This window comes from Phyllostomus discolor, chromosome 5 (assembly GCF_004126475.2).
Source record: "Phyllostomus discolor isolate MPI-MPIP mPhyDis1 chromosome 5, mPhyDis1.pri.v3, whole genome shotgun sequence".
In the NCBI taxonomy this organism is placed as follows: domain Eukaryota; kingdom Metazoa; phylum Chordata; class Mammalia; order Chiroptera; family Phyllostomidae; genus Phyllostomus; species Phyllostomus discolor.
Window position 1 is genome coordinate 123,007,508 of NC_040907.2, and position 13,304 is coordinate 123,020,811.

Below are 13,304 nucleotides of genomic sequence, written 5' to 3' on the forward strand. Positions count from 1 at the left end.
AAAACTATCAAGGTCACGAAAGAGAACTGAGAAACTGTTCCAGATTGAAGAAGACCAAAGAAAAGTCTGCAACGTGTCATCCTAACTGAATCCTGTACCTGTAAGGAACATTATTGAGACAATAGGTGAGCTTTGAATTGGGTGGGTAGATTAGGTGATATTATTGGATCAATGTTAATTTTCTAATTTTGATTGTTGTATTCAAGAACTATAAACTGAAATATTAAAGGGTAATGGGGCATAATATCTACAATTCATTCTCAAGTAATTCAGAAATGATAAATGTAGGATTGAGGTGAAAGGTATATGAAAGCTCTGTGTACTATTTTTGCAACAGTTTTTGTAAATTTAAAATTATATTCCAATAAAAGATTTTAAACATGAAATACTGTGGCTGTTTCTTCCTTGAAGAGCTCTAAGCACAGAAAAGCTCACAAACACCCGTGGAATTAGGAGCTTTAAGGAAAACAAAACAAAAATATTCATCTCAGTGATTTATGGCTACATAATAAACCACTTCAAAATTTAGTGGCTTCCTTGTGTTTGTTGTAATTCTGTAGATTGATTGGCCTCAGCTGGGCAGTTTTGCTCCAGGTGACATCAGATGGGGCTGCGGTCATTTGGGGGCTACGCTGGGCTAGAATATCAAAGGTGGCACACTCTCATGTCTGGTGCCCTGGTGAGGATGGCTGGAAGGCAGGGCGTCGGGGTGGGGGGCAAGGGCTCTGATGAGCTGCTGGTATGGCAAGGCACCTTTCTCCCTGGAGTTTTAGGGTCTCTCCTTTTCACATGGCTTCTCGAAGTCATCTCTCCACATGATCTCTCCAGCAAGGCTTCTTACATATCAGTTCAGGACTCTTTTCAAAAGCACAATAGCAAAACTTGCCAAGAACAGTTTACCCTTGAATAACACAAGGGTTTGGAGTGCCAAGCCCCGACGCAGTCAAAAATCTGTATACAACGTTTGACTCCCTCCAAACTTAACTACAATATTCTTAATGCTTACATCTACAACCTGTTCAATGTCATTTTCACTGTATTCTGTTGGTTAAAATGAAGTAAAACAAAGTGAAAAGTAGGAAATTGTCCAAACATACAAAAAATACATGAGCTTTCATGTATTCATCATCTAGCTTCAAATTTTTGTACGACATTCTAAATCTAAGTTGTTAGTAATTTAACAAAATGAGTCAGGGGTCAATCTGGAGTCTGTGGAAGGGGCCTGCACAAGAGCATGAATAAGAAAGTTTCTCAAGAGCCATCCACAGCTAATGTACCTGCCTCCCTGCCAGAAATATGTTATGTTTTAAAATTATATGAAGGTCCTGGCTGGTGTGGCTCAGTATATTGAGTGCCAGCCTGTGAGCCAAAGGGTCACCAGTTCAATTCCCAGTCAGGACAAATGCCTGGGTTGGGAGCCAGGTCCCTAGGTAGGGAGTGTGCAAGAAACAACTACACATTGACGTTTCTCTTCCTCTCTTTCTCCCCACCTTCTCCTCTCTCTAAAAACAAACAAACAAACAAACAAATAAATAAATAAATGAAGTAACATTACATAAGTAGTCTTTCAAAGCCATCTATGAACCAAAGCAAAATAGATTAAAGCTGTGTTATAGATTCTTTTTTTAATATATTTTATTGATTATGCTATTACAGTTGTCCCATTTCCTCCCTTCACTCCCCTCCACCCTGTACCCTCTCTCCCACCCACATTCCCCCCCTTTAGTTCATGTCCATGTGTCATACTTATGAGTTCTTTAGCTTCTACATTTCCTGTATTATTCTTGCCCTCCCCCTATCTATTTTCAACCTACATTCTATGCTATTTATTCTCTATACCTTTTCCCCCTCTCTCCTCCTCCCACCCCCCTGCTGCTAACCCTCAATGTGCCCTCCATTTCTGTGGTTCTGTTCCTGTTCTAGTTGTTTACTTAGTTTCTTTTGGGTTTGCTTTAGGTGTGGTTATTAATAATTGTGAGTTTGCTGTCCTTTTACTATACACGTCTTTTCTTTATCTTCTTTTCTTAGATAAGTCCCTTTAGCATTTCATAAAATAAAGGTTTGTTGATGATGAACTCCTTTAACTTGACCTTATCTGAAAAGCACTTTATCTGCCCTTCCATTCTAAATGAGAGCTTTGCTGGATAGAGCAATCTGGGATGCAGGTCCTTGTCTTTCATGACTTGGAATATTTCTTTCCAGCCCCTTCTTGCCTGTAAGGTCCCTTTTGAGAAATCAGCTGACAGTCTGATGGGAACTCCTTTGTAGGTTACTGTCCCCTTATCTCTTGCTGCTTCTAGGATTCTCTCCTTCATTTTTACCTTGGGTGATGTAATTATGATGTGCCTTGGTGTGTTTCTTCTTGGGTCCAACTTCTTTGGGGCTCTCTGAGCTTCCTGGATTTCTTGGAAGTCTATTTCCTTTGCCAGAATGGGGAAGTTCTCCTTTATTACTTGTTCAAATACGTGCTCAATTTGTTGCTTTTCCCCTTCCCCTTCTGGTACCCCTATAATTCGGATGTTGAAACATTTAAAGGTGTCCTCGATGGTCTTAAGCTTTTCCTCGTTTTTTTGAGTTCTTATTTCTCTATTCTTTCCTGCTTGGTTGATTCTATCTTCCTTCTGGTCCACTGTATTGTTTTGAGACTCAGATTCCTTCCTTTCACTATTGGCTCTACTCCATATATCTTCCTGCATCTCTTTTATGGTAACCTGCATCCTTTTATCTAATTTGCGCCCAAAATCAACCAATTCCGTGAGCTTTCTGATCACCAGTGTTTTGAACTGTGCATCTGATAGATTGGCTATTTCTTGGTCGCTCAAAAGGATGAGTCCTGGGGGACTGATCTGTTCTGTTGGAAACATATCTTTCCCTGTCTCCCCCCCCCCCCCCCCCCCCGTCTGGTTGCTCTTGTTACGGTGGGGGGCGGAGCCTTAGGTGTTCACCGGGGCTGGGCACCCCAGTCGCTAGATTGTGACGTTATATGTGGGGGCAGGGGCAGGGGAGGGAGCAGGGGAGGGAGCGGGGACGGGAGGGAGCGGGGACGGGAGGGAACAATGGCGGTAGTTCCGTTCTCCTGGGCTCAGACCCTTTTCTGGGATCCTGGGCTGCGATTCTGCCCTGGTCCACAATCGCTGCCTCACTGGGTCCGCCAGCCGCAGCTTGCGTACTCAGGGATCACTGCTGTGTTCTTGTGCCCCGGATGGCTGTTGCACCGATTTCGCACCAAATTTTCCCCGACCTCCGCGCGCCGCCGACCCGCGCCAGCCCCACGCCCGCCCAGCTCGTCTTCTCCTACCAGTCTGGATGAACGGGTCTACTTCAACTTCTTGGCTGCCCGACTTCCATTCAGATAAATCCTCTATCAGTTCTGGGTGTTATTCTATCTGTAAATTATTGTTGTAAGTTATTGTTGTTCTAATCTTGGTTGTGCGAGGAAGTACGGTGCGTCCACCCATTCCTCCATCTTGCCGTAGATTCTTGTTTGTTATCCTTTCCTCTATCTGACCAGTAGGCAACTTTGTTGTTATTTTTTGTTTTTTTAAAATCTGCTTTCTCTTTATTACAACCTTGTCATATCTGAGCAGCGAACTCCTGCCTTAATTTATGAAGGTATTCTTGATCATATTTTTATTAGCTATGTATATTTTGAGGAGAGGTTAAAGTAACAAATGATTTTGATTATAATATTCTTCCACTATCGTGAATTGAAATTCTAGCACCTTTCCTGAGTTAAAATTTAAATACTACAAAATTTGTAAATTTAAAGTATATGATTTATTGGTTATTTATATGTTTACAGGGTTGAATAACCATCACCGCAATCAATTTTAGAATATTTTCATCACCCCTAAAAGAAACTCCTACCTATTTTCAGTCACTGCCCATTCTGCCACCAGCGCCCTAGTCCTAGGCGCCCCTGACTACCCTCTGTCATACTGATTTACAGATTCTGGGCAACTCACATAAATGGAATCATGCAGTATGTGGTCCTTTGTAGCCGGCTTCTTTCAATTAGCATGTTTTATGGTTTATCTATGTTGTCTCAGTACTTTATCCCTTTTTATTGCTGAATGATATTCCATTATGAGTATACCTCATTTTATCAATCAGCTGTTCTTGGGCATTTCAATTGTTTCTATTTTTTGCTATTGTGAATAATGCTTCCACAAACATTTATGGACACATTTTTGTGTGAACATGTTTTCATTTCTTGGGTTGATATCTGGGTCCATGAATATTTTAATATGTTTTATAATATATTGATTATATATGTTTAATTTATATGATTAATTAATTATACTTACATGTTTAATCAATTTTGTACATTTTATAATATACCTGATTCATTAATATTTTTATGAGAAAGTTAATGGTTATTTTCTAGTTATTAAATTTCATCTTTCTAATACATAGTGAACAGTAGATAATAGTTAATTTGAGTGAAGAGGATTTGAGAAGTTGATGGGAACTTTGCTTGAAGTATAAAGGAACTCAAGAACTTAGACAATGAAGTGTAACTGCATGGTTTAAATCCTGATTCTACCACTTCACATGAGTGACCTGCCCAGGTGGGAGATGGGGGTGGGCTCAGCTGGTTGGAGCATCATTCTGCACAGCCAAGGGTTGCAGGTTTGATCCCTGGTCAGAGCTGGAACAAGAGGCAACTGATGGATGTTTCTTTTTCTCTCTCTCTCTGTCTCTCATACCGGTAAATATATCCTCAGGTGAAGATTTAAAAAAAAGATATGTGACCTTAGGCAAGTTACTTGACCTTTCTGAACTTCAGTTTCCTTATTTGCAAAATGGAGAAAAACATAACAATAATTACCTCATAAAATTGTTGTGAGGATTAAATCAGATACTTCTAAACCTTGTGCTGGGCACATTATAAATATGAATTGTTAGTAAATATTATTAATAATGTATGTACTGCTGTGTTTTTACATCTTTTAATGAATATACACTGCTCTTAAAATTTTAAAAGCAATTTAAAATGTATGAAGTCAACCTTAATTTTGTGTATTCACTGCTTTAAATGCATTCTTACAATATAAAATCATGCTTTAAGTTGGAAAGTCGAGGTTTCACCCTGCTTCCTTGGTGTCTGTGTTTTACATTAACTCAGGAAATGGAGACTCCTGACTTAAGGTCTCAATTGTGCTTTAGTTATTCTTTTCCATTTTATAAACCAAGGAGGGAGAATTTTCCGAGCAACAAAATTCATGGAACTGTGGTGCCATTTGTACCAAAATTGATCCTGAAACAAATATGAACAATATTAAATTTCCTAGTCTACAGAGAGTTACTTTTATTATTCCACTACCATTTGGATCTTTGAAGCAAAGCAATTCTAACTAAATTTATTTTTGATACTGAAGGCTTTTGGTCTTAGTGCAAAAGAACTTTTTAAATAATCTAGCATCTTGCCAAAGATCCCATCTCATCTCTCTGTAGCTGATTTGAGCATTCCATTTTAATTCATTGACTGTAGAATTAGTATTATGTGATTTCTCTAGTGACTCCAATCTTAAATAATGATATCCCTCCAATAAGTCTTGTTCTATTTATAAGGCTTATTCTATTTATAGTGCTTACAGAGAAATCAGATTTTTAAGAGGAAAAAAGCAGCAATACTAGAAATGATTGCTAAAATGTACTCTTAGAAGCCACTTCTGGCCTGATTGTACTGCTTTATTTATGCATGTGCTCAGAACAGGAGCACAGAATGAGGAATTTGTGAGGTTCTCACCCTGGCTCCTCTCACCCATGCTTGGGTTCAACAAGTGGCTATTCACTAGGATCCCCACAAGGGATACCAGAGCCATATTCCAGACCTCAGGAGACCTGTAGCCTTTTAAACAAACAACTTGGAAATACACACAAGGTAACAAAGTACTGTGCTCCAGGCTATTTTACGTATGTATATGTAATAGCTTTACTGAACTATGTTCATGTAAGCTATGTGATTTACCTATTTAAAATGTACAGCTCAATGGTTCTCAGTGTGTTAACAGACTTGTGCAACCATCACAATCGTCAGTCTTAGAACATTTTTATCACCCCAAATAGAAACCTCCTACCCACTGACAATACAACTCTTCTCTCCTCCATCCTATTTTCTGTTTGTATGAACTTGTCTATTCTGGAAATTTCATATAAATGGCATCATATATTGTGGCCTTTTGTGTCAGACTTCTTTCATTTAGCGTAATGTTTTCAAGGTTCACCAGCATTATAGCAAGTGTCAGTACTTCGCTCCCTTTTATGGCTGAGTAAAACCCCACTGTACCATATTTGTTTATCCATCCCTCGGCTGATAGACATTTGGGTTGTTTCCACTTCTTAGCTATTGTGAATAATGCTGCTATGAACATTAATATAAGAGTTTTTGTGTGAACATATGTTTTCATTTCTCTTGGGATTACCTAGGAGGGAAATGACTGGGACACATGTTAACTCTATGTTCAACCTGGCAGTTGAGAAACTGCCAGATTGTTTTCCAAAGTGATTCCACCATTTTACACCAAGGTTATCTTAAGGTCTACTTGGTCTGGGGTTAATTATAGTTCTGTTTGTGTGCAGCCTTGGAAATAGGCCTTTGTTTTTCAGGTAAGAAGCTTCTGTCAAAGGTTCTCATTATATTATGACCTGAATTCAGCAGTCTGAAAGAGTATGTTTTTAACAGTTTTTTAAAAAATAAAATAAGATGATGAGCATTCTTCTGTCTAGAAAGAAAAAGAATAATCTTATTTATCAAATTTCCAGAACTCTATAGACTCTTATGGAACACTGGCCACTTTCACTCTTTAGCACAAATTACTTCGATAATCACACCCTCCTCCTCGCCCCTGGTTGAGCACAATGGCTCAAACTAAGTTGCCCTGACCGTGGAAGAAGTGCTAAAAGAGGGATGGAAAAGGAGGAATTTTAGAGCCTAAAAAGAGGAATTTAGAATATACTACATATGTTACATTAATTAGATCCTTTACTCCTCATAACAACTCCACGAGATGAACACTATTATTATAACTTTAAAAGAAAGAAAAAAGGCTTAAAACACTAAGTAACTTACTGAAGGTCACACAGATTATATGTGGAGAGCTAAAATTTTCATTCAAATCTGTCAGAATCCAAAGAATCAGGGCATCCCCACCCTATTCTGAAGAGAGAGCAGATACCCAGGGCTGGGAAGGAGGGAATGTGGAGAGAAGGGGTTATGCCCAAACCGAACGTCGCCTGCTTTACAATTTTTTTTGTACGTCCCAGGTTGTCACAACTACTTGCTGTCAGCGCCCCTGACCCCCAGTGCTTCAGCAGTGCAGAAGTGCTAATGAGTCTGTAAGTGCTTCCTGGCTTACGAGAGCTACTGTGTTTGCCTAAGTGAGGTCTCCAGCAACTGCGACTGCCTGAGCTACACACACGGCAGCAAAACTTCCTTATTTGGGAAAGTCTTTTTCATCCTATTCGGTCAGAAAGAATACAATCTCGCATTTAAGAAAAACAAAATGCTTTGAGCTATATCAGAAGGAGCACTTGAAAAAAAAACAAACAAAAAAAAGAAATGCTGCCCCCCCCCCAAATTAAATATATTTCAAATACTTTGCTGAAGTGGAAGCTGGTGGGGGAGGGATGGCGGGGAGGGGGGAGTGTTTTGTCACAGAAATAAAGGAATATTCGAAAATCTATTTTCCTTTAACTCTGAAGCTGTCCTAGTTAGCAATAAGCTTGAAATTTCAGTTATATAAAATTTAGCACTTTTTGTACTAGAGTTAAGAAAATGTGCATTTTGAACTCATTTGTGCCATTGAAGCTGGGAGGGGCCTGAGGGGCAGGAGAATAGACCCTCTCAGATGTGGTTTAGCATTGCTTTTCACTCCCTGAGGAGAGGCTGCATATGAAAAGGCAGGACCAAGTGAAAATTTGCAGGATGGGCTCGGTGGGGTTAGCTCCGGTCATTCCTGTAAACTTTCCCAGGCAGCAGCTTGGTAGAAAGATGAAAAGAGGACATTTAAGTCTCAATTCTGCCATTAAATTGCTGGGTGACCTGGGCAACTTACTAAACCTCTCTGGGTGGGCCTTAATTTGCTCTTCTCTGAGGAGAGGATGAACTAAATGGCCTTTCCAGAATTAACTTTCTTTTTGTGACTTCTATGATTGTGGAGAGGGATTGTCTAGGCTAAGTGTGTAGTGGAAACCATGGGCTTCCCATGCCCTCTGCACCCACCATTCTTTTCCTAACTTCGCTCCTGGCACCCTTTCTCCTCAGCCCTTGTGGGGGGCAGGGCCTTACTGTTGCTTCCTGGCCTCCTGGAGCAACTTCCCAAAAGACCCGTTGGTATGAAATGGTAAGCCCAGCATCCACCACAGGGCTTATCAGATTTATCTGGCCCAGAGTCTATCCTTCCCGAAAACACCTGGCCGTAGGTGATGATGGCTAGATCAGATAAAATAACCCTCATTAATATTTTCTAACTTGTAACCCCCTCACACAAATTCCTTATAAATAAACAGAATACACGTGCCCCCCTCAGGGGTCCTAATATGCGCATTATTCATTCATGTGGAAGGAGCCTGTTTATCAAGGGGTCTCCTGCGCCACTCGAATTACATTAACGTTGCACTGCCTTCTCTGATCAGGGAGACATGGGGAAGCTGTCTTCTCTTGGCAGGAATATTGGAAACTCAAAATGGAGATTTTGTTTTCCCTGCATTAATCTGAAGCTAATGCCAGCAACGTTATCCTTGTTTAATTACATCCACTATCCGACTGACACAACTTCCCTGGGGAAGAAGCTTACCCGACTCTGACTCATGCTTTACAGCATGTTGGGTTTGAGGAAATGGATAATATACGCCCCGCTGGCTTTGGAATTTTAAACAGAAACCCACATGCGGCTGAGTCTCCGGCTTACTCCCAAATATGGGAGAATGTGTGCCCCAGCCGTGGTTGTAGGAGGCAAGCTCACTGTGACAAAAAGGCAGAACCCGTGGAGTGTGCTGAGTGCCGTGCACAGAGAGCCAGAGCCAGCATCCACTTAAAGGGAAAACAGCAACCCCAGGAAAGGGGAAACAACCCTCCCCCCCAAGAACTGTGCCCCTTTTCTAGAGTTATTTTGATGATGTCATGGCGGCAAATGTCTTACTAAAAGTAAAATGCATCCCCAGCCCCAGCGACTGAAGAGAAGCATGGTCAAGGGCCAGCCTTGAGAGGCTTTTAGAGCAGCGCTCACAGGCACAGCATGTCAGAACAGGAGAAGAGATGATTCCAGCTTTGTGCGGAGCTTTCAGGTCACCTTGGACCCAGATCATGGCAAAAACTGCTCTGGTGGTCAGTGTGTCCCAAGGTTCCCTGAGAATTAGAGATGTTGTCAGGGTAAAGCTAACTGGGACAATTGCTCTTGTGCCTAAGCTGAGGGTGCAGGGGGCAGTGTCCCAGGGCCTCAAGAGATGGCTCCGCAGCTGGAGAAGAAGAAAAAAGGACTCACAATCAACTTTGTGGCTGCCACACCATGGCTGAACCCTTCCTGCTTCTGCCCCCGTCCCCCAGAGGATCCACATGTCCTCTTACAAACTCTCTTTATCTTCAGGGCTGTCCTTATTTTTCTTTTTAAAACAATCTTTGTTTTTATTTAAAAATATGTGTTCATTGAAAGAAATAAAGCAATATACGAATCTAACAATAACAGCTCCCATTTATGGAGCATTTTCTTTGCCTAAGACATTATATTAAAACATTTAACGTGCATCCCATTTTTTACATCCTTACATGAGGATATGAGGGGCTGCAGAATCATCCACAGCCAATGAAGGGATTGACTTTGGGAACAGTAACGTTTCCCTGCCTGGTCGTGAAATCTTGTATCCTCTTTATTGATTTGAGAGAGAGATTGAGAGAGGAAGATAGAAAGAAAGACAGAAACATCAATAGTTGCCTCCTGCATGTGCCCTGACCAGGGATTGACCCCGAAACCCAGATATGTGCCTGACTGGGAATAGAACCCGCAATCTTTTGGTGCACGGGACTACACCCCAACCAACTGAGCCACTGGCCAGGGCTTCAGTGGATCATTTTATTCAAACTTCCTAATATCTCTATAGTGTAGGTTTATTTTCATCTGCAAATAACATTAAAGTTACAGATACAAAAATTAAAGTTCATACAGGTGAAGTAACTTGCCCAAACTCACATAACTAGTAAGTGGCAAAGCTGAGATTTGATCCTAAGTGTCTGATCTCCAAAGGTCATGTACTTTAGTGTGACGTATGCTGCCAAAAGTACAAGGAAGAAAGAGGTATCAGCACCAATCCACCACTCAAAGATAACCCCTATTACTGTCCTTCCAGACTACTCTGCACATGCAAGTGCATGGTGTTTATTTTAACATGAGTTTAGCAGAAGAAAATTGGGTTGGTTGGCTTCTAGAAGAGGGAAAACAAGTCACCCAATGTCATTTATTCAGGTTTCTCTTATGCCTGAAAACCTCTAGCTCAGGGAATCTGCATTTGGCTGAGTCCTGGACCCTCTGCTCCTGGCTCCAAGCCTTCAAGCGGCTCAGATGTCATGCTGGGACCATCAGGTCAAACACACAGTAGGCACTTAATTCTCACCAGTGGTATCATCAGGAACAGATCCTTAGCCTCTGCTCTGGTGTAGGTATTTAAGAGCTGTGGGTTCCTTCCTTCTCCAGCAGGTGCTGTTGCTGGAGTTGGAGTAAAATAAAGAACCAACTGCTCCAATGAGCCCAAAAGTGCAGAATGTTATCACCTTGCATCAGAGCAAAATTAATGCTGCTACTACTGTCTTGAGACAGCCATTTAAGCCCTTGCTGAATTTGTAATCCTGGTTTTTCTCATGGCTGCTGGTGAGGAGAGAAGCTTTGGGGACAGAGGTAGTCACAGGGAAGGTGGAATGTATGTGTCGTGGGAATGGGGGAAGCAGAGTAGGACCTGGATTCAATGGCACTTCTGGAGCTCATGGGAGCTCCTGTTATCTGGTCCAGCCAGAACTTCAAGGGGTTGCAGAATCATCCACAGCCAATGAAGGGATTGACTTTGGGAACAGTAACGTTTCCCTGCCTGGTTGTGAAACCTTGTCTGAGCCAGCAGAGCAAATGCTTGCCACATCGAGGCAGACCATGACAGAAGCTGACAGGGATGCAGGAAACCTGTCTTTCCTCTCACCTCCCACTGACCAGCACTGCGCTGCCAGACACATGCTCACACACATTCTCTCTAAGAAAAAAAAGGAAAAAGACATTATAAAGTGGTACATTTTTTTGCTGAATTCATTGGGGTGACATTGGTTAATAAAATTATGTAGGCTTCAGGTGTACAATTCTATAACAAGGCATCTGTATATTGCATTGTGTGTTCAGCACCCCAAGTCAAGATTCCTTCCATCACCATTTATCCCCCTTTACTCTCCTCTACCTCTCCCACCCACATTATTCTATTCTCTTTATTCCTTATCTATATGCAGGGCAGGGCAAAATAGGTTTCCAGTTGTTCATGTGGAAAATAATACAATATAAGAATAAACCCTGTGTTTTGTGTACTCACAACTACAAACCTACTTTTGCTCCATCCTGTATGCCTTGGGGTATTTTTATCCCCCAAGCCCTGTAATACACATTATTGTGTCTGATCCCTCAATTTGTGATATAATAAGAGTGGTTATCATTAGTTCCTTACACCAGGGATTTAGTAATTTTTTTCTTTTAACTTTTTTTGTGGAAGTATAACATATACCAAAAAATGCACAAATCATAAATATACAGCTCTATAAAATTTCAAAAGGCAAACACCCCCACATAACCAGCACCTAAAAGAAAACGTAGAATGTCACTGACACCTCAGAAGCCCCATCTTGATTTCTCCCAGTCACTGGTCTCTCCAGGGTAATCCCTATTCATAGATTAAAAGCATAGGTCAATTTTTTGTGTTTTTGAATTTGACACAAATGGAATAATAAGCATGTATTATTTTGAGTCTGGCTTCTTACACTTCATATTATATTAATTATATTCATCCTATTGTTGTATATAGTATGGGTTATTTATTCCCATTGCTGTATAGTACTCCATTGTATGAATTCACTATGATTTATCTATTCATCCTATTGTTGGTGGACATTTAAATTGTCTCTGGTTTTTAGTTATTACAAATAGTGCCTCTATGAACATTCTTGCACGTGTCTTTTAGTGAACATATATAATAGGACAAAAGCCACTCTCTCAGGCCCTCTTTCCCAGAGCTCGCTGGACCCCATAAAGCATGACTGACCCTAATTGTTTTATGATCCTTAATCCTCAGGACTAGAACACTACTGGAAGCGCCCTGAAGGTGCAGAGGCTCCGGGACTTATGAAACAGGACATACCAGACCACAATCATGGACAAGAACAGACTCTGCACCCAAAGATAGCACTGAAACACTTTGCAGTCTAACTGAAACATCCTGCTCTGCAACTGCCCCACTACTCTACAGGAACTCACAGCCCTGACCCCTCACGACCACTGCTGGTGCATTCTCCACACCTGCCCTTTCCCTCCCTTGGGAGGGAAAACCTCTACTCTCTGTGCATTCTTCTTTTTGTGAATTCTTTCATAGCCCATGTCACGGACCACCTTAACAATATGTATTTCTAGAAATGTAATTACTTATCATAGGGTATGCATGTGTTCAACTTTGGTAGATGTTGCCAGTTTTCCAAAGTAATCGTACCAATTTATACTCCCACTAGTAATATATGAATGTTCTGGTTGCTGCATATGTGCACCAACATCTAGTGTTGTCTTTTATTTTAGCCATTCTGGTGGATGTGTGGGGATGTCCTGTAATGCTTTTCATTTGCATTTTTCTGATGATTAGTGAATTGAGTACCTTTCATATATTTATTTGCTATTTGAATCTTCTAGAAACATTTTAAAGTTTTTTTTCCTGGCTATGACAGTAATATATGCTAATTGAAGAAGTTTTGGCAAATACAGAAAGAAATCACAGCAGATTTATACTATGACAATTTAGCAAAACTGGAGCTATGCTTTTCAGAATTCCTTTCTTTGTCTGGTGCTGGGCTAGAGTTGGCCACAAAAAAAAATTGCACAGGATTTGGAAGGCAGGGGCAAAGCAGCCACATTTACATTCAAACGTTCAGTACTGAGTCAGATGCAATTGCAACTCACACTCGCTGTCTCAGATCTGCGGGCGCACATGGTCGTCAGAGACAGTGACTGGGCCAGAGTTCCTTCATTCCACACCTTTGGATCTCATCCTTCAGCTTTTAACTCCTGGGCCAAATG